Source organism: Callorhinus ursinus, unplaced genomic scaffold (assembly GCF_003265705.2).
Source record: "Callorhinus ursinus isolate GAN/ISIS: 27379988/994484 unplaced genomic scaffold, GSC_fseal_2.0 scaffold32, whole genome shotgun sequence".
NCBI lineage: Eukaryota > Metazoa > Chordata > Mammalia > Carnivora > Otariidae > Callorhinus > Callorhinus ursinus.
Genome location: NW_027397094.1, coordinates 2,931,846 through 2,951,380, shown reverse-complemented (window position 1 = coordinate 2,951,380; position 19,535 = coordinate 2,931,846). Strand labels below are relative to the sequence as shown.

General features: G+C 36.6%; 1 protein-coding gene across 1 annotated transcript in view; it reads right to left on the bottom strand.

Annotated features, from left to right (window-relative positions):
* PCDH15 (protocadherin related 15) overlaps positions 1–19,535 on the bottom strand; it is a 1,645,434-nt gene that overhangs the window by 521,244 nt on the left and 1,104,655 nt on the right. The window lies entirely within an intron of this gene.

Genomic DNA, 19,535 nt, shown 5'->3' with positions numbered 1-19,535 from the left:
ACACACACACACACACACACACACACACACACACACACACACACACAGGGAGTGTCACTCAGCCATAGAAAAGGAGGAAATCCTGCCATTTGCTATAACATGAATGGACCGTGAATGAATTACACTAAATAAGTTAGACAAAACAAATACCATGTAACTTTACTTATATATGGAATCTAAAAGCAAATAAACAAAAATCCCCCAAGAAACCCCCAACAAATTCATAGATACAGAGAACAGATTGGTGGCTAGGCAGGGGTGGGGTGTGTGTGTTTTCACATGCCCTGGTTGAAGGTGGTCAAAAGGAAAGAAAGATACAAATCTCCAGTTATAAGATAAGTCCTAGGAATGTAAAGTATAGTGTGGTGACTATAGTTAATACTGTATTGTATGTTTGAAAGTTGCTGAGAGATTGTATCTTTTTTTTAATTTTTTATTGTTATGTTAATCACCATACATTACATCATTAGTTCTTGATGTAGTGTTCCATGATTCATTGTTTGTGCATAACACCCAGTGCTCCACGCAGAATGTGCCCTCTTTAATACCCATCACCAGGCTAACGCATCCCTCCACCCCCCTCCCCTCTAGAACCCTCAGTTTGTTTTTCAGAGTCCATCGTCTGAGACAGTATATCTTAAAAGTTCTCATCATACACAAAAAAACTATAAGTATGTGTGGTGACTGAATGTCCACTAAACTTACTGCGGTGATCATTTCAAATATACACATATACTGAATCATTGCATTGTACAGCTGAAACTAATATAATATTATAGGTCAATTGTATCTCGATAAAAACATAAATCATGAATCACCAAATTCTACACCTGAAGCCAATTTTACCATATATGCTAACTAGAATTTAAATAAAAATTGAAATAAAAATGTAAAATATAAGATAAAACTAAGAAAACAAGATCATATCTTCAAGATATAACAATCAGCAAAGATTTATTAAATTAGACACACAGAGCAAAAACCATGAAAACATTGACAAAGTGGACTACACTAAAAATAAGAACTCCTATCCATTATCAGTAACAAGAAAGTAAAAATATAAACAACAAGACTGGTGGAGACATGTTCAATATGTATATTGGACAAGGAAATTATGTTCAGAATATATAAAAAACCTCTACAACATAACAAGAAAATGACAGACTCTTGAATAGGAAATTCACAAAAAAGAGCATAAGTTAGTGGCCAGTAAACATATGAAGAGTGCTGATTTTCACCAGGTATCAGGAAGTCCTGAATAAAATACCAATGGCACATTACTGGATGCCCACCAAACTGGTTAAAATTAATAATAGTGACAATATCAGGTTTTGTCCAGGAGGGATTTTGCAGAGGTGGGGCTCAGTCTCCAGGTTCTTACTCACCAGGTCTGTAACCCCTCCTGGGTAGCGCTCTGGAATGCCTGCTGATTTGTCTGCAACACGGGATGTACAATCTTTAGGTGCTCTGATCCTACTTCATGATGCTTTATCTTTTTAAGGGATTATATTTATTTATTTGACTGACAGAGAGACAGAGAGAGTGAGTGCACACAAGCAGGGGGAGTGGCAGGCAGAGGCAGAGGGAGATGGAGAAGCAGACTCCCGATGAGCAGGGAGCCCGATGTAGGGCTCGATCCCAGGACCCTGAGATCATGACCTTAGCCAAAGGCAGACACTTAACCGACTGAGACACTCAGGTGCCCCCCCAACTTCCTGATCCTTTGAAGATTACCCATAGTGGTTCCATAGTCATCTGTGCACGGGGTTAGAAATTCCCATTCTCTAATTTATATAGTCCTTGAAAAAAGACCTAGTTTAAAATGATTAGTTACTATCTTCTTGTCCCTATGCATATTGTCACAGTCTACTCAATTATGATGGATGGTCTGAGGATTCTCTTCCATTATAGTAATCTTTCCAAATTAGAAGCCATTCATTCTTTGGCTACTCTACAGCCTTTAATTTCCTCCTTAGATAAAATAATTGTATGATTTTTCTTGCAAGTCAACTCTGCCTTGGAAATATGCTTTAGAGAGAGTGATATATTTGAAAACCAAGAGAGTCTCCACAAATGAAGTAGAGTGATGAATTTGTACACAGGTTCACATTGTTGACAACTTCAGCTTTTCCTCACAATGATTAATTTACATTATCTCTGAGTCTATGGTCATTTATTGAGAGCTTATTATAAACATTGTTTCTGTGACCATTATGGTTTTATATTAACTCATTAGTAGAATATTTGTTTTATTACATTTATTATTTATTCAAACATTCTATGTGAAGCTTATCTTAAAACTTTCTAGAATTGCAAATAGCACACATTCCTGAATTTAGTGGATGTTATCTTGCAGTGATTTATTAAAATCAAATAAAAAAAATTGGAAAAACATTATATATGTTCTTCATATTCTCTTTAACATAATACAGTTTTTGCACCTGTGTGTAAAATTTGGATTCCCTATTAATTATGAAAGCTAGAAAGTCACTTCTGAAGAAATTATTAAAGGCAAATGCATGTAGATAAGTATCTTCAAAATAAGAGAAGGATTATTATTATTGGAGCGATAAGTAGCTATTCTCATCTTTACTAAAAACTAAAGAGCAACTAAGCTTAAATTAAATATATATGTGTACATTTATATATACAAATACACAGAGAGAATGTGTGTGTGTGTGTATACGTATATGAGCTTATAAAATTTAAAATTTGTTGAATACATGAATCTTTTAAAAGAGCTGAAAAATTGATTCCCATTTACATGTTTAATGTAGAAAATATATTTTTATGTGTTTCTTTCCTGTACGTTAATCTCCGTCTCCTTTTTCCATCTTGCTGGTTTCCTGCTTCCCAGAGAGGATGTGCCTAGTTCCCTCGAGTCAGAAAACAGAGGTAAGTGAAAGGAACTGGGGCTTATTTTTTCAGAAGCTATATATATATATATAATATTTTCTAATATATATATTTAACTTACAAAATTACCTTATTGTACCTAGCAATTGTAAAGAAAACACATATAAAATGTGTTAAATATTCTTAACTATAGATGAAATCTCACTGTTAAGCTTCATCATGGACACCATCTGTGCTCTTAGATCTACCCCGATGGCTGGTAAGCACAGACATCCGAAAATGCATGTATTCATGAAAGGAGATGATACAGCCATGACGAAAGATGGAGGAGCAGCACAAAACTAAGAATTTGATCAGGGAAGTGAGCGCTCAAACTGAATAGATTCCCAGATCATGTCATTTCACCATTGTGAGGAAAAGCTGATGTTGTCAGTGTTGTTCCGAGAATTACTGCCAGTAATTTTGCATTTTAATTTATATGTTATATTATATAGATATATTATATATATATTAATTTTGAATTTTGCATTTAATTAGTGAAGATGCTTTGATTTTCAAATATGTAACTATGTCTAAAGCATAGTTCAAGGCAAAGTTGACTCACAAGATGGCCCGCGCTTATACTAAATACTTCAAACGTATTATCTCTTCTAATCCTTTAATGCAAATTTGTGGCATTATTTTTGTTGTTATACTTATTTTATAGTTGAAGAATCATAAGCAAAGAGCTTCTGCCTGATGTCATAATTCTACTGCGTGGATGATCAGGACTGCAACCCAGATCATCTGACTTCAAAATGAAAATTCCCAGGTACTGTGAAATATATTATTTCAAAAATTTCATAGTCTGCTATTAATAAGCTTTTGAGAAAAGGGGAAATGAAAGAGGAAATAAATATAATGTGGCACATACCAGAACTCAAGATACACAGATAATGTGAAATGATGCAATTTGGAAGATGTATTCCATCAAAGATAAATTATGTTTCACCCTAAGGAAAAAATAGTATTGAGATATTTACAGAAAGACAAAGAAATTAAACTAAACTAGTGTCTGCATTTTAGAAAACTCATATTAAATTATTATTGCCATTGAAAATAGGTAGATTCTCAGCAAGCAAATTATTTCATAAATTCCCAAATTTGCCTTTTTACTATGCTAACCTCTTCATTCATGATCAAAACTTCATTGCTGGTTTATGGCTTCATGCCTGAAAAAGCACTCAATAAATGCTCAAGGGGCAAAGAGAAGAAAAAGAAAATAAATCCAACCACAGTGATTTACATTTTCACCCAAGGTTTTTCAATAAATCAGTGCTTCACAAAACACTAATAAAAATGTTGGGTAGGGGGCGGAGCAAGATGGTGGAGGAGTAGGAGACCTGGATTTCATCTGGTCTCAGGAATTCAGCTGGATAGGGATCAAACCATTCTGAACACCTACGAACTCAACAGGAGACCAAAGAGGAGAGTAGCAACAACTCTCTGAACAGAGAAGTGACCACTTTCTGGAAGGTACGACGTGCGGAGAAGTGAATCCGAGGTGATATTCGGGAGGATAGATGGTGGGGGAGGGGGCCTCCGTCGGCCGCTTCTGGCAAGTGCTAGAGCCGTGGAGCACAAAATCGGACCTTTTAGAAGTTGGCTCCGCTGAGGGACGTCGCTCCAGTGGCTAAGCGGGGGTGGAATCCTCCCAGGACAGTGTGGTCTCAGGACCCTCGGGGTCACAGAAAGACCGGGGGTGCCTGAGTGCGGCAGAGCTCCCAGGTATCGGAGCGGGGAAGCCGGCTGCAGAGACGGAGCCGAGGCGCGGGCTCTCAGCTCGGGGTGGCCATCAACTGTGATCGGCGACACAGTCCGGCCACTGCTCCTCCAGCAGGGACCCAACAGGCGGCAGAGCCGGGGAGACTCCCCTCCCTCCCCCGGGAGGAGAGGCGTGGGAGCGCACCGCAGGGATCTGCTGGGTTTGGAGACTCCACACGTGGTCGGGTGCCAGAGATAGAAACGCTCGGTCACAGGCCGGGTGAGCATTGAGTGCGGCCGGAGACCGGGGACACGGGAGTGACTGCTTTTCTCTGGGGACGCACTGAGGAGCGGGGCCCCGAGTTCTCAGCTACTCCGGGTGGAGATTGGGAAGCCACCATTTTCACTGTCGTCCTCCAAAGCTGTACTGAAAGCTTGCAGGGAACAAAAGCTCCTGAGAGCAAACCCGAGCAGCTTGCTTAGCCCTGACCGACAAAGGCTGGGCAGTTCAGCCTCCGGCAAAGACATTTGGGAACCACGGCAACAGGACCCTCCCCCAGAAGATCAGCACGAACAGCCAGCAAGCCAAGACCAAGTTTACCGATCAAGGAGAACGGGAGAACTCCAGTGCTAGGGGAATACTGCACATAGAATTCATGGCTTTTTTAAACATAATTCATTAGTTTTTCAAAGTTAATTTTTTTAACTTTTTTTTTGAATTTTTCTTTTTCCCTTTTTCAAACAACATCTTATCAATCCCTTTTCTTAAAAAAAATTCTTTTTATTTTTCATTTTTAGAGTCATATTTTTATCCCTTCATGGTAGTTACCCTTATTTTTGCCATATATATATAACTTGTTCTCTCTTTAAAATTTTGAGATACAATTTCTTCTAACAGATCAAAATATAGCCTAAATCACTAGTGTATGGCTTTGTTCTATTCTCCTGCCTGATCCCATTCTCTCCCTTTTTTTTCTTTTTTCTTTTTCTTTTTAAATCTTCTTTCTTTGTAAAAACAACTTCTTATCTTATCAATTGCTATTATAAAATCTTTTATAGTTTTCATCTTTACAGTCATCTTCAATTCCTTCATTGTATCAACCCTTATTTTGTACATATATAAGTCTTTCTTCCTTTAAAATTTTAGCAGGCACTTTCTTCTAACAGACCAAAATATGCCCAAAAGCTAGTCTATGGCACTGATCTATGCACTAGCCTGATCATATTGGATCATATTCTGTTTTTTTGTTTTGTTCTGTTTTTGTTTGTTTTCATCTTTTTCTTTTCCCTTTTTTTTCCTCTTCTTTCTTTCCCTTTCTTGTCCCCTGGTTACAGGTCTTTTCTGATTTGTATAGAATATATTTGCTAGAGACGTTGTTAACCTGTTAGCATTCTGTTCTCTCATTCATCTGTTTTCCTCTGGACAAAATGACAAGACGAAAAAATCACCTCAGCAAAAAGAACAAGAGGTAGTACTGTCTGCCAGGGACCTACTCAATACTGACATTACTACAATGTCGAACCTAGAGTTAAGAATCATGACTTTAAAGATACTAGCTAGGCTTGAAAAAAGCGTGGAAGTTATTAGAGAAACCCTTTCTGGAGAAATAAAAGGACTAAAATCTAAACAAGTCGAAATCAAAAAGGCTATTAATGAGGTGCAATCAAAAATGGGGGCACTAACTGCTAGGATAAATGAGGCAGAAGAGAGAATCAGCGATAAAGAAGACCAAACAATGGAAAATAAAGAGGCTGAGAAAAAGAGAGAAACAACTACAGGATCACGAGGGCAGAATTCGAGAGATAAGCGATACGATAAGATGAAACAACATTAGAATAATTGGGATCCCAGAAGAAGAAGAAAGAGAGAGAGGGGCAGAAGGTATATTGGAGCAAATAATAGCAGAGAACTTCCCTAATGTGAGGAAGGAAACAGGCATCCAAATCCAGGAGGCACAGAGAACCCCTCTCAAAATCAATAATAATAGGTCAACACCACGACATCTAATAGTAAAACGTACGAGTCTCAGAGACAAAGAGAAAATCCTGAAAGCAGCTCGGGAGAAGAGATATGTAACCGACAATGGTAGAAACATTAGATTGGCAACAGACCTATCCACAGAGACCTGGCAGGCCAGAAAGGACTGGCATGATATCTTCAGAGCACTAAACGAGAAAAATATGCAGCCAAGAATACTATATCCAGCTAGGCTATCATTGAAAATAGAAGGAGAGATAAAAAGGTTTCAGGACAAACAAAAACTAAAGGAATTGCAAACATAAAACCAGCCCTACAAGAAATATTGAAAGGGGTCCTCTAAGCAAAGAGAGAGCCTAAAAGCAGCACAGATCAGAAAGGAACACAGACAATATACAGTCACAGTCACCTTACAGGCAATACAATGGCACTAAATTCATACCTTTCAATAGTTACCCTGAATGTAAATGGACTAAATGCCCCAATCAAAAGACACAGGCTATCAGATTGGATTAAAAAACAAGACCCATCCATATGCTGTCTGCAAGAGACTCATTTTAGACCCAAAGACACCCCCAGATTGAAAGTGAGGGGGTAGAAAACCATTTACCATGCTAATGCACACCAAAAGAAAGCTGGGGTGGCAATCCTTATATCAGACAAATTAGATTTTAAAACAAAGACTGTAATAAGACATGAAGAAGGACACTATATCGTACTTAAAGGGTCTATCCAACAAGAAGATCTAACAATTGTAAATATCTATGCTCCTAACGTGGGAGCAGCCAATTATATAAGGCTATTAATAACAAAAGCAAAGAAACACATGGACAACAATACAATAATAGTGGGGGACTTTAACATCCTCCTGACTGAAATGGACAGATCATCCAAACAAAGGTTCAACAAGGAAATAAAGACTTTAAATGACACACTGGACCAAATGGACTTCACAGACATATTCACAACATTCCATCCCAAAGCAACGGAATACACATTCTTCTCTAGTGCCCATGGAACATTCTCCAGAATTGATCACATCCTATGTCACAAATCAGGTCTCAACCGGTACCAAAAGATTGGGATCATTCCCTGCATATTTTCAGACCAAAATGCTTTGAAACCAGAACTCATTACAAGAGGAAAATCGGAAAGAACTCAAATACATGGAGGCTAAAGAGCATCCTACTAAGGAATGAATGGGTCAACAGGAAATTAAAGAAGAATTAAAAAAATTCATGGAAACCAATAAAAATGAAAACACAACTCTTCAAAATCTTTGGGATACAGCTAAGGCCACCCTGAGAGGAAAGTATATAGCAATACAAGCCTTTCTCAAGAAACAAGAAAGGTCTCAAATACACAACTTAACCCTACACCGAAAGGAGCTGGAGAAAGAACAGGAAATAAAGCCTAAAGCCAGCAGGAGAAGAGAAATCATAAAGATCAGAGGAGAAATCAATGAACTAGGAACCAAAAGAACAGTAGAACAGATCCATGAAACTAGGAGCTGGTTCTTTGAAAGAATTAACAAGACTGATAAACCCCTGGCCAGACTGATCAAAAAGAAAAGAGAAATGACCCAAATCAACAAAATCATGAATGAAAGAGGAGAGATCACAACCAACACCAAAGAAGTACAAACAATTATAAGAACATATTATGAGGAACTCTGTGCCAGCAAATTAGATAACCTGGAAGAAATGGGTGCATTCCTAGAGATGTATCAACTCTGAAATTGAACCAGGAAGAAAGAGAAAACCTGAACAGACCAATAGCCACTAAGGAAATTGACGCAGTCATCAAAAATTTCCCAAGAAACAAAAGCCCAAGGCCACATGGCTTCCAGGGGAATTCTATCGGACATTTAAAGAAGAATTAATACCTATTCTCCTGAAACTGTTCCAAAAAATAGAAATGGAAGGAAAACTTCCAAACTCATTTTAGGAGGCCAGCATTACCTTGATCCCAAAACCAGACAAAGACCCCATCAAAAAGGAGAATTACAGACCAATATCCTTGATGAACATGGATGCAAAAATTCTCACCAAAATACTAGCCAATAGGATCCAACAGTACATTAAAAGGATTATTCACCACAACCAAGTGGGATTTCTCCCTGGGCTGCAAGGCTGGTTCAACATCCGCAAATCAGTCAACGTGATACAATACATTAACAAAAGAAAGAACAAGAATCATAGGATCCTCTCAATAGATGCAGAAAAATTATTTGACAAAGTAAGCATCCTTTCTTGAAAAAAACTCTTCAGAGTATAGGGATAAAGGGTACATACCTCAATATCATAAAGCCATCTATGAAAAACCTACAGCGAATATCATTCTCAATGGGGAGAAGCTGAGAGCTTTTCCCCTAAGTTCAGGAACACGGCAGGGATGTCCACTCTCACCACTGCTATTCACATAGTATTAGAAGTCCTAGCCACAGCAATCAGACAACAAAAAGAAATCAAAGGCATCCAAATCATCAAAGAGGAAGTCAAACTCTCACTCTTTGCAGATGATATGATAGTTTATGGGGAAAACCCAAAAGACTCCACCCCAAAACTGCCAGAACTCATACAGGAATTCAGTAAAGTAGCAGGATATAAAATCAATGCACAGATATCAGTGGCATTCCTATACACCAACAACAAGACAGAAGAGAGAGAAATCAAGTAGTCGATCCCATTTACAATTGCACCCAAAACCATAAGATACCTAGGAATAAGTTTAACCAAAGAGGCAAAGGATCTGTACTCAGAAAACTATAAAATACTGATGAAAGAAATTGAAGAAGACACAAAGAAATGGAAAAACATTCCATGCTCATGGATTGGAAGAACAAACATTGTGAAGATATCAATGCTACCTAGAGCAATCTACACATTCAATGCAATCCCCCTCAAAATACCATCCACTTTTTTCAAAGAAATGGAACAAATAATCCTAAAATTTATATGGAACCAGAAGAGACCCCGAATAGCCAGAGGAATCTTGAAGAAGAAAAGCAAAGCTGGCGGCATCACAATTCCGGACTTCCAACTCTATTACAAAGCTGTCATCATCAAGACAGTTTGGTACTGGCACAAAAATAGACACATAGATCAATGGAACGGAATAGAGAGCCCAGAAATGGACCCTCAACTCTATGGTCAACTCATCTTTGACAAAGCAGCGAAGAATGTCCAATGGAAAAAGGACAGTCTCTTCAACAAATTGTATTGGGAAAATTGGACAGCCACATGCAGAAGAATGAAAGTGGACCATTTCCTTACACCACACACAAAAATAGACTCCAAATGGTTGAAAGACCTAAACGTGAGACAGGAGTCCATCAAAATCCTAAAGGAGAACACAGGCAGCAACCTCTTAGACCTCAGCCGCAGCAACTTCTTCCGAGAAACATCGTCAAAGGCAAGGGAAGCGAGGGCAAAAATGAACTATTGGGATTTCATCAAGATAAAAAGCTTTTGCACAGCAAAAGAAACAGTCCACAAAACCAAAAGACAACTGACAGAATGGGAGAAAATATTTGCAAATGACATATCAGATAAAGGGTTAGTATCCAAAATCTATAAAGAACTTATTAAACTCAACACCCAAAGAACAAATAATCCAATGAAGAAATGGGCAGACGACATGAACAGACATTTTTCCAAAGAAGACATCCAAATGGCCAACAGACACATGAAAAAGTGCTCACCATTGCTCGGCATCAGGGAAATCCAAATCGAAACCTCAATGAGAGACCACCTCACACCAGTCAGAATGGCTAAAATTAACAAATCAGGGAACGACAGATGTTGGCGGGGATGTGGAGAAAGGGGAACCCTCCTACACTGTTGGTGGGAATGCAAGCTGGTGTAACCACTCTGGAAAACAGTATGGAGGTTCCTCAAACAGTTGAAAACAGAGCTACCATACGATCCAGCAATTGCACTACTGGGTATTTACCACAAAGATACAAATGTAGGGACTGGAAGGGTTACGTGCACCCCAATGTTTATAGCAGCAATGTCCACAATAGCCAAACTGTGGAACGAGCCAAGATGTCCATCGGCAGATGAATGGATAAAGAAGATGGGGTATATATACACAATGGAATATTATGCAGCCATCAAAAGGAATGAGCTCTTGCCATTTGCAACGACGTGGATGGAACTGGAGGGTGTTATGCTGAGTGAAATAAGTCAATCAGAGAAAGACATGTATCATATGACCTCACTGATATGAGGAATTCTTACTCTCAGGAAACAAACTAAGGGTTGCTGGAGTGGTGGGGGTTGGGAGGGATGGGGTGGCTGGGTGATAGACATTGGGGAGGGTATGTGCTATGGTGAGCACTGTGAATTGTACAAGACTGATGAATCACGGATCTGTACTTCTGAAACAAATAATGTAATATATGTTAAGAAAAAAAAGTAGAAGAAGAAAATAGCAGGAGGGCAAGAATGAAGGGGAGTAAGTCAGAGGGGGAGACGAACCATTAGAGAGATGGACTCTGAAAAACAAACTGAGGGTTCTAGAGGGGAGGGGGTGGGGGGATGGGTTAGCCTGGTGATGGGTATTAAAGAGGGCACAGTCTGCGTGGAGCACTGGGTGTTATACACAAACAATGAATCATGGAACACTACATCAAAAACTAATGATGTAATGTATGGTGATTAACATAACAATAAAACATTATTTAAAAATATGTTGGGTAAGTGTTTGAAGTGGCTACCATTACCAGTAATCGGACACAATGTTATTTTGTGTCTTTCTTATTACATGCTATGAAAAACACATATTATCTTTGTGGTATTCCTGAACAAAAATTATAATCATGAAGAAATATCAGGTACATCAAATTGAGAAATAGTCTATAAGCTGCCCCACTCCTGAAAATTATTATGGTCATTAAAGGCAAGGGAGTACTAAGGACCTAAGATTGAGTTTACAAAGACATGGCAACTAAATGCAATGTTTGATCCTAGATAGAGCGTTTGATCTATAAAGGACTTTATTGTGAAAATCAGCAAAAATTAAATGGGGTCTATAGACCTATATATGATATACAGTATATATTAGGCATATGATTATATGGCATTATACACATAAGCAATTTATATACACACATCTATCTATCTATCTACTTGAAAGGAAGATTATCTGATCAGTACTCCTCACAACTGTCAAAGTGATCAAAAACAATAAAAGTAAAAAATTGCCACAGTCTAGAGAAGACTAAAGAGATATAATACCTACAAGTAATATGGTATCCTAGATTGGGTCTTGGAACAAGAATAAGGACATTAGGCAAAAAGTAAGCAAATCCAAATAAAATATGGATTTGAGTTAATAATAATATTTCACTGTTGATTCATTAGTTGTTTAAAAATATACCGTACTAACAAAATTTGTTAGCATGAGGGGAAACTGGATGTGAGTTATATGGTGTTCCATGACTTCTACTAAAATGTTATTTAGGTCTAAAGAGTTCTGATATTGTTTAAATAAATAATAGAAAATGTGATGATAAAACAGCCCATTTCTATAACCATGTTCATTATAAAAAATTCCAAGACCTGAGCATATCATTCAAGAAATATTTTTAAAATAATAACGCTTGGCTCATTTGTATTACATTTAATTTTTTAAAAATGTATTTATTTATTTGAGAGAGAGAGAGAGAGAGAGAGCACATGGAGGGGAGGGGCAGAAGGAGAGAGAGAGAGAATCCAGAGCAGGCTCCACTCCCAGAGCGAGCCCAGTGTGGGGCTCAGTCTTACAACCCTGAGTTCATGACGTGAGGTGAAATCAAGGGTCAGATGCTTAACCAGCTGAGCCACCCAGGTGCCCCAATTACATTTAATTTTTATAAACATGTAGTATACATTTGAACCAACTCTTAGCCAAAATATTAAGATAGACTTGAGAGGAAAAAAGAAATAAGAGAGAGAGAGATTCTCATACTTTTCTATGGTTTAATTTGGCTGACTTCACCTTCTAGTTCCTGCTGATTGGTATGATCATTAAAATGTTTTTAATCATTAACTTAAATCTTAACTAAAACATTTTAGAACCCAATTAAAAAAATTAATGAGCACATTAACCTAACATTGTTGAAATGTCAGGAGAAATAAGTATAATGGCATTTAATGTAAAATAAATAATATTTTCTTAATTATTAATATTATGATATCAGTAAACATTATTTTAATAAAATAAAATCCTAATTAAACCAGGGTATGACACCAGCTAATATGAAATACTTTCTATAGTATATCAACTCTTATACATGTAGTTGGGCAAAATGGTCATCTTGACATGCTTCTCATCATGTTACCTTTTATAATTCTTCATGAACTCATAGGCATTCTATAGAAAATTATATATATATATATCATTTATTTACAGTCCAAATCTGATGTTATATCATCACCATCCTACAATCTATATTTTGCAGTTATTAGTCATAAATAAGATATTTTACAGGGCACCTGGGTGGCTCAGTTGTTTAAGTGTTTGACTCTTGATTTCAGCTCAGGTCATGATCAGGTCAGGCCTTGTGATGGAGCGCCAAGTTGGGCTCCATGCTCAGCAAAGAGTCTGCTTCTCCCTCTCCCTCTGCTCCTCCCTTGCTTGTGCTTTCTCTCTCTAAAGTGAATATATAAAATCTTTAAAAAAATAAATAACATATTTTAAGTGTCCTCTGATGATACATTAAAGGGAGTTATCAAGGTTATTAATCTCACAAAGTTCAAATAGAATGAAAAAGAATTTTTGTTGATTTGAAGTTGAAAAATATCTCATAAGGAAAGTGTTCATCTATGAATAAAATGAAGTTTAAAACTATATTTATTAGTCTCAGTCTTACATGGGATTTAGTCTTTTTCACTTTTTAAAATTATTCTATTATTTTCCCCAAAGTTTAAGAAATATGAGTGCTAACAACATAATTAGAATGGGTATAAGGTATATAATTATTAACCTAAAAAAGGTGGTAAAAATAAAAATACAATGTAATAAAACATTTCAGCCAAAAGAAATGTTTCATAGTGAAAATATTCAGGTGTACTTTTCTCTGAGAATTAAATATGGGGAAGCATGACCGCATGCACATGGGAGTGCTTGACATAATGAGCAGGTTGGCCATGACCGCCATTCTTTTTTTTTTTTTTCCATGACCACCATTCTTACCACTCCACGTGCACACGGCACGTCCCCAGAACTGTAGGCTTCACTTTATCTTCTCCGTATTCTTTAATCTTCAAGAACTATCCCAAATACGCTATTATTTCTTCCATGGAGGAAACCAAACCTATTAGAAATTACTCAGCTTTCTGTGATTAGGCAGATAGGAAGCAGTCATCCTGAATCACCACCTAGGTTGTGGTGACTCAAAAGGCCATGTTCAGTTCTCCTTAACATTCTACTAACAGGGGCACCTGGGTGGCTCAGTCGCTTTAGCTTCTGCCTTCGGCTCAGGTCATGATCCCAGGGTCTAGGGATCGAGTCCCATATTGGGCTCCCTGCCCAGTGGGGAGTCTGCTTCTCCCTCTCCCTCTGCCTCCACCCCCCCAGTCCCTGCTCTCTCTCTCTCTCGTATAAATAAATAAAATCCTAAAAAAATAATTCTACTACACACCATTATTTTACTGAACTGTGAACCAACTTGATACTTCAGACCCAGCAAGCAAGCGTAACATTTTTCCAATTAGTATTAGTACTATTCATATTATTGGTCTTACATACACCTTACTCTTTCTGAAAACCTTATTTTAAGACATGGGGAAGGAATACAAATTTTCAAAATTGCATGTTGTTTTCTTGACATATCTGAGCTTTACCACTGTTCTTGCCTGATGTGTCTGTACAGTGCGGTGATAAAGCACTCAGTTGTGGAGTCAGGCTGCCTCGGTTTTTGGCTTAGAGCTGCCACTCACTAGCAGTGAGGTCTTAGACAAGCTAATACATGGTCTTCTGGTTCTGTATTTTCTGCAGTACACACACATGATGTGAGTCCATGTGTAGGCGCAGAGAAGTCTCATTTGAGATGCTTCATGGAAAACATTTAGCATTAACAAATGTACTTAATAAATGACAGTTGTCATGAATTATCTGGTAGAATGGTAGAATGAATCTACCATTATCCTTGTAATCCAGCCTTATTCCATTCAGTGTCAGGAGAAATGATGCCGCTCAGTTGGCAAGGAGATCTGTGTAGAAATCTTACTACAAACAAATTTTGGATATGAATAAATTTAAAATCAATCTGGTGTTAAGTTACTTCTTAATGAGTATGCCTAATAATACAAAAGTAAAAAGAAATACTAGAATTATTATAAATCTAAATTTTATAGACATTTAAGCTTTTAACCAGGACACGATTTATGATGTATTAATAACGTCAATAATTATGAAAAATCTTGATTGTTCCTTAAACCCAAGGTAATTTCAAGTGCAAACCTTCACCTTCCTAAATTATAAATGACATTTTAAATTTAGATTTATGAAACATCCTTTAAAGTTTCTTATTATTAATTACCTAAAGAACTTGATAAAACACAGATTTATTAAATTGACGTGATGTTCTTGGGACCCTTGACATTGAGCCTCACAAAGCTGTGCATGCAGGAAAATCTTGTAGAGGAAATAAAAAAAAAAGGACATTTGGTCAAAGGGGAATAATTAATATTAGTTAATCAATATGACATTAGTTTTTCTGGGACATGAAAAGTAGGGTAAAGATTCTCAAGTGGAATAGTCATACCTGAATAAATACGTAATTTCCCCCTATAGTTATGTAAAAAGAGCAATAATTCACATAAATATGTGTTTTCCCCCAAGAGCTATGTAAAAAGAACTATAATTCTCACAGCTCATATTTACCAAGTCAAAAAGAAAAAAAAAAGTGGATTTCTTTTCTTGTCATCACTGTTGTGTAATTTAAGTAATTTTTCACAATAATCTGGGAAGCTCTTTTTTGTTTCTTTAAAAACTTTACCATGAATGAGTTTCTTCTCAAATCTAGCTGCTCCAGGGGCTCCTGGGTGGCTCAGGTCATGATCCCAGGGTCCTGAGATCGAGCCCCATGTTGGGCTCCCTGCTCAGCGGGAAGCCTGCTTCTCCCTCCCCCATTCCCCCCCCCCCGGCTTGTGTTCCCTCTCTCGCTGTGTCTCTCTCTGTCAAATAAATAAATAAATAATCTTAAAAAAAAAAATCTTAAATCTAGCTGCTCCAGACCATCCGGACCAGTTTGAGCTTAACACCTGACTCACGCCTGCACAAAGGGATGATGGAGTGACCTCTAGAATGACTGACAACTATGTTTACCTCATCACAATACCAAAAAATCTCCACCCAAGGAGGAACACAAGCTTCAGTTACACAATAGGCAATGTGTGTATAGGCAGGTTTCCTTAAGATGCATGAGCCATGCCCACCTGTACATATGATGAGGAGGCTTCCCTATCTAAATATTCATCCTAACCCTAAATTAAAGGAATTTGAGGAGTCCCATCTTTGGAAGCTATTCCTCATAATCTCCTTATTTACTGCAAATGAAGTTGACTTTGTGCGAACGCTCCACGCACCTGGTGCTGTTTCTGACTCACCAAGGAGCCGACTCTCATTGGTGTGGTCACACAACTACCCAGCTCTGCTAGTGGCACATCAACAATACATGAGAATGGGCATGGTTGTGTTGTAATAAAATTGTACTCACGGACACTGAACTTGCAGAGGCCATACAGAAGCAGGTAGGTGGTTGGCCATATTTTACCTGTTGGACTACAGTTTACCTAAAAATAGGACTCTCAAATGTCCTGCTATCACTTAACACTGATTAGAAACAAAAAAGCAGATCTTTGAACTTAATGTGAAGTCTCCACTTTAACAAATTATTTTATATTAAGACATTACTCTTAGGAATTTGTACATACCATAGGCAAAACATTACTTCATGATGAACATTTCAGAAATCACAAATTTTTTAAAAATGACCCATAGTTCTAGAGCTCTAACTCAACCACTGTTGTCCTCACATAAGGTAATTTTATCACACATACAACTTTTATATTTTAAAAGTAATATCCAAAGCAAAGATGGTGGTTTAAAATTTATTAGAAGTGAGATCCTTACGCCTAAGTATTTAGTGGAATAGAGAAACAGTAACACAAATATTTATTGTATTTGTTTAAGCAAATTATTTAAGAAACCACAAAGGACTAAATAACAAAATAAATGTTTTAAGGAATGAATACAGGATTAAATCATTACAATAAATATAGGAAGAAAAGAACAAAGTAAGAGAATGCATTTTGTTTATTATAATTTTTAGAAACTGTATATATATCTGTACTGTTATTTGAACCTAAGTAAATAATCTAACCAAATCAATGAAATAAAACTATAAAGTGGTAAAGCATAATTGACCTAAACAACACAGAAACTAGTGAAATCTGAAGAAAGGCACATTTTGTAGAAAGCTGCATTTTGAACTAAGTGCTTCCCCTTCTGAAGCTGTAAGATTACAATTAGTCTCAATTTGAGTAAAAGGATAGAAAATGTCACTGCAATAAAAAAAAGCACCATACCTAATACAAAGAACTCATGCACTCCTTTTAATCTATTATGAATTACAAAACATTTTGCAGTCAGCACATTTTCAAAGCAAAGTAAAAGAAAATCTAAGCTATGTAACTGAAAAGCTGAAAAGCCATCTAAATTGAAAATTACAGGCTTAAAATAACTCAAAATTTAAATTCTTTCCCCTCCTTTCTTTCCTTCCTTCCTTCCAAGAGACCATAAACTATCCACCTATTGAGAGATTGCAAGAGAATATTCTTCCAGAAACTGCCAACAAATTATCTCTAATAAAACACATCATGTGACAGCAGCTAAGTACATTTAAGATGATATTTAAGGGGATAAAAAGAACAAATGAGTATTGACTAAAAAAAGTACACCAACTGTGAAGAGATCATTAAAGACCAGGACAAATATAACCTCTATATAATTTCGAGATTATTTCTTTGCAGGCTTAAATGTCTGCCTTGACTTGCCCTTGTTTGCTTTTTATGTCAAAAGTAATTTTGGGGGATGAGATGCATGTGTTATGAGAAACATCACAGCCAGAAAAATGTTTATCTTCAAAAAATTTCTTAAGATTGATCAGCTACAATTAGACTGTGCAATCTATTCTTCAAACCAACTAAACTAATTACTTAATGATACAATTGTCCAAAATTAATTGAGAGTCTCCAATTACTTGGAAAGAAAAAAAAAATACTTGCAATGTTTGATGTCCTGATCACAAACAAGGAATTATAAACTTGCTGTAATTCTTGCTTGGTACTTAGATACAGGCATTAATATCTTGGTAAATTCTTGAAACACAAATAGAAGAACATATTTACAAAGAGTAAAAAAGACTGACATTTAATGCATCGTTACATGACTTAAAATAGGCTCATAAAATATAAATTTAACAGTCCTCATTTTGATAGTAATGCAACATATTTGAAAAACATTTCATGTTTTCACTAATTCTTCCATTTGCAGATATTTTGCTCACTCTGTTTTTCTTAAATTGATTATAAAATATTTTAAAGGTATAAGACTGTAACAAATAAAATAACTCAATGTTAAAAAAAACAACAACAACGCTCTAACATGGGATCCAAGCCAAAAGGAAGTGGGGAATATGGAAGGACAGACCTGTAACTCTGGACATAGGGGATTTTCCTTCCATGAATGTTGTCCATCAAGTGCAGGAACCTGCTTGCTGAGCATGAAAACCGAGGCATAGGAAGATGTACTTCAAAACACTAATCTAACCTACACATAGCTAAGATGTGGGACATTTTCTTAACCACAGAATTCTTAATCCAGGACTTTGGATAGCCTTCCACACTGTAATGGCAGAGTTGAGTAGCTGGAACAGGAATAGGAGAGCTCATGGGGCTAAAATATTTACCATCTGGTCCTTCAAGGAAAATGTGCTAACCTTTCATCTAGAACACATACATAATTCCAGGGACGTATTTGCTGCTAGTGCAAAATTGTGATGGTCAGGCTATTCATCCTTTTCACAGGTTAACTATTTCTTAAAATTTCAGCTGCATGAAATGCATATTTATATATATATATCTCAACCATGGGATATACAACATATAAAATATATCCAATTTTAAAAATTGACATGATGCTTAGAGTAAGTAAAGGATTGCATGTAGAAAATAAAATAAAGTACTGATTGCGATTATAATATTATGATATAATACCATAAGCATAATCCCTAACATTTATTTCTAAAATCAGTTACATGAAAGTGATGATAATTCAGCATATAGACTTCTATCAGTAAGTAGTGCAGAAACGACTGAACCAAGGGCTTGGATTTTATTCCAAACTTTGTGACCAGTTCACCACGTAAACCAGCCAATTCTTACTCTTCCTCCTGGTGTCTGTTTTCTCAGGGTGAATAAGGACAGTGAGTCATCAGGACTTTAGTTTTGGAAACTTCTTTCATGTATCTGTGGTAATGACTTTATACCTGTCTTTTGGATTTTAATGAAGTGTAAAATATTTTGACATCAACGATCTATTAAACAGGGAGTGATTTTTAAAATTTTTTGAGAGACACTTAGATCCTTCTCATCTTAGGTGCATTAACTGTATGTCTTGTACTGAAAGGAGAAATTTCTTGGAAAATATCTTGCAATCTTGCATGTGGTAAAATCTATTTAATGTAATTTAATTTAGTTTTATAGGCAGCCAGGCAGAATTGTAGTTGTAGGAGACAGGAATACATATATATATTTATATTTATTATATTTATATGTATATATGTGCAAGATTCATATGATATATATGAGCGAACATACACACGCATAAATACATACATACACGTATGTATATACGTGCACATAATTGCAGCATGTGTGTATATATAAAATCATATATATTTATA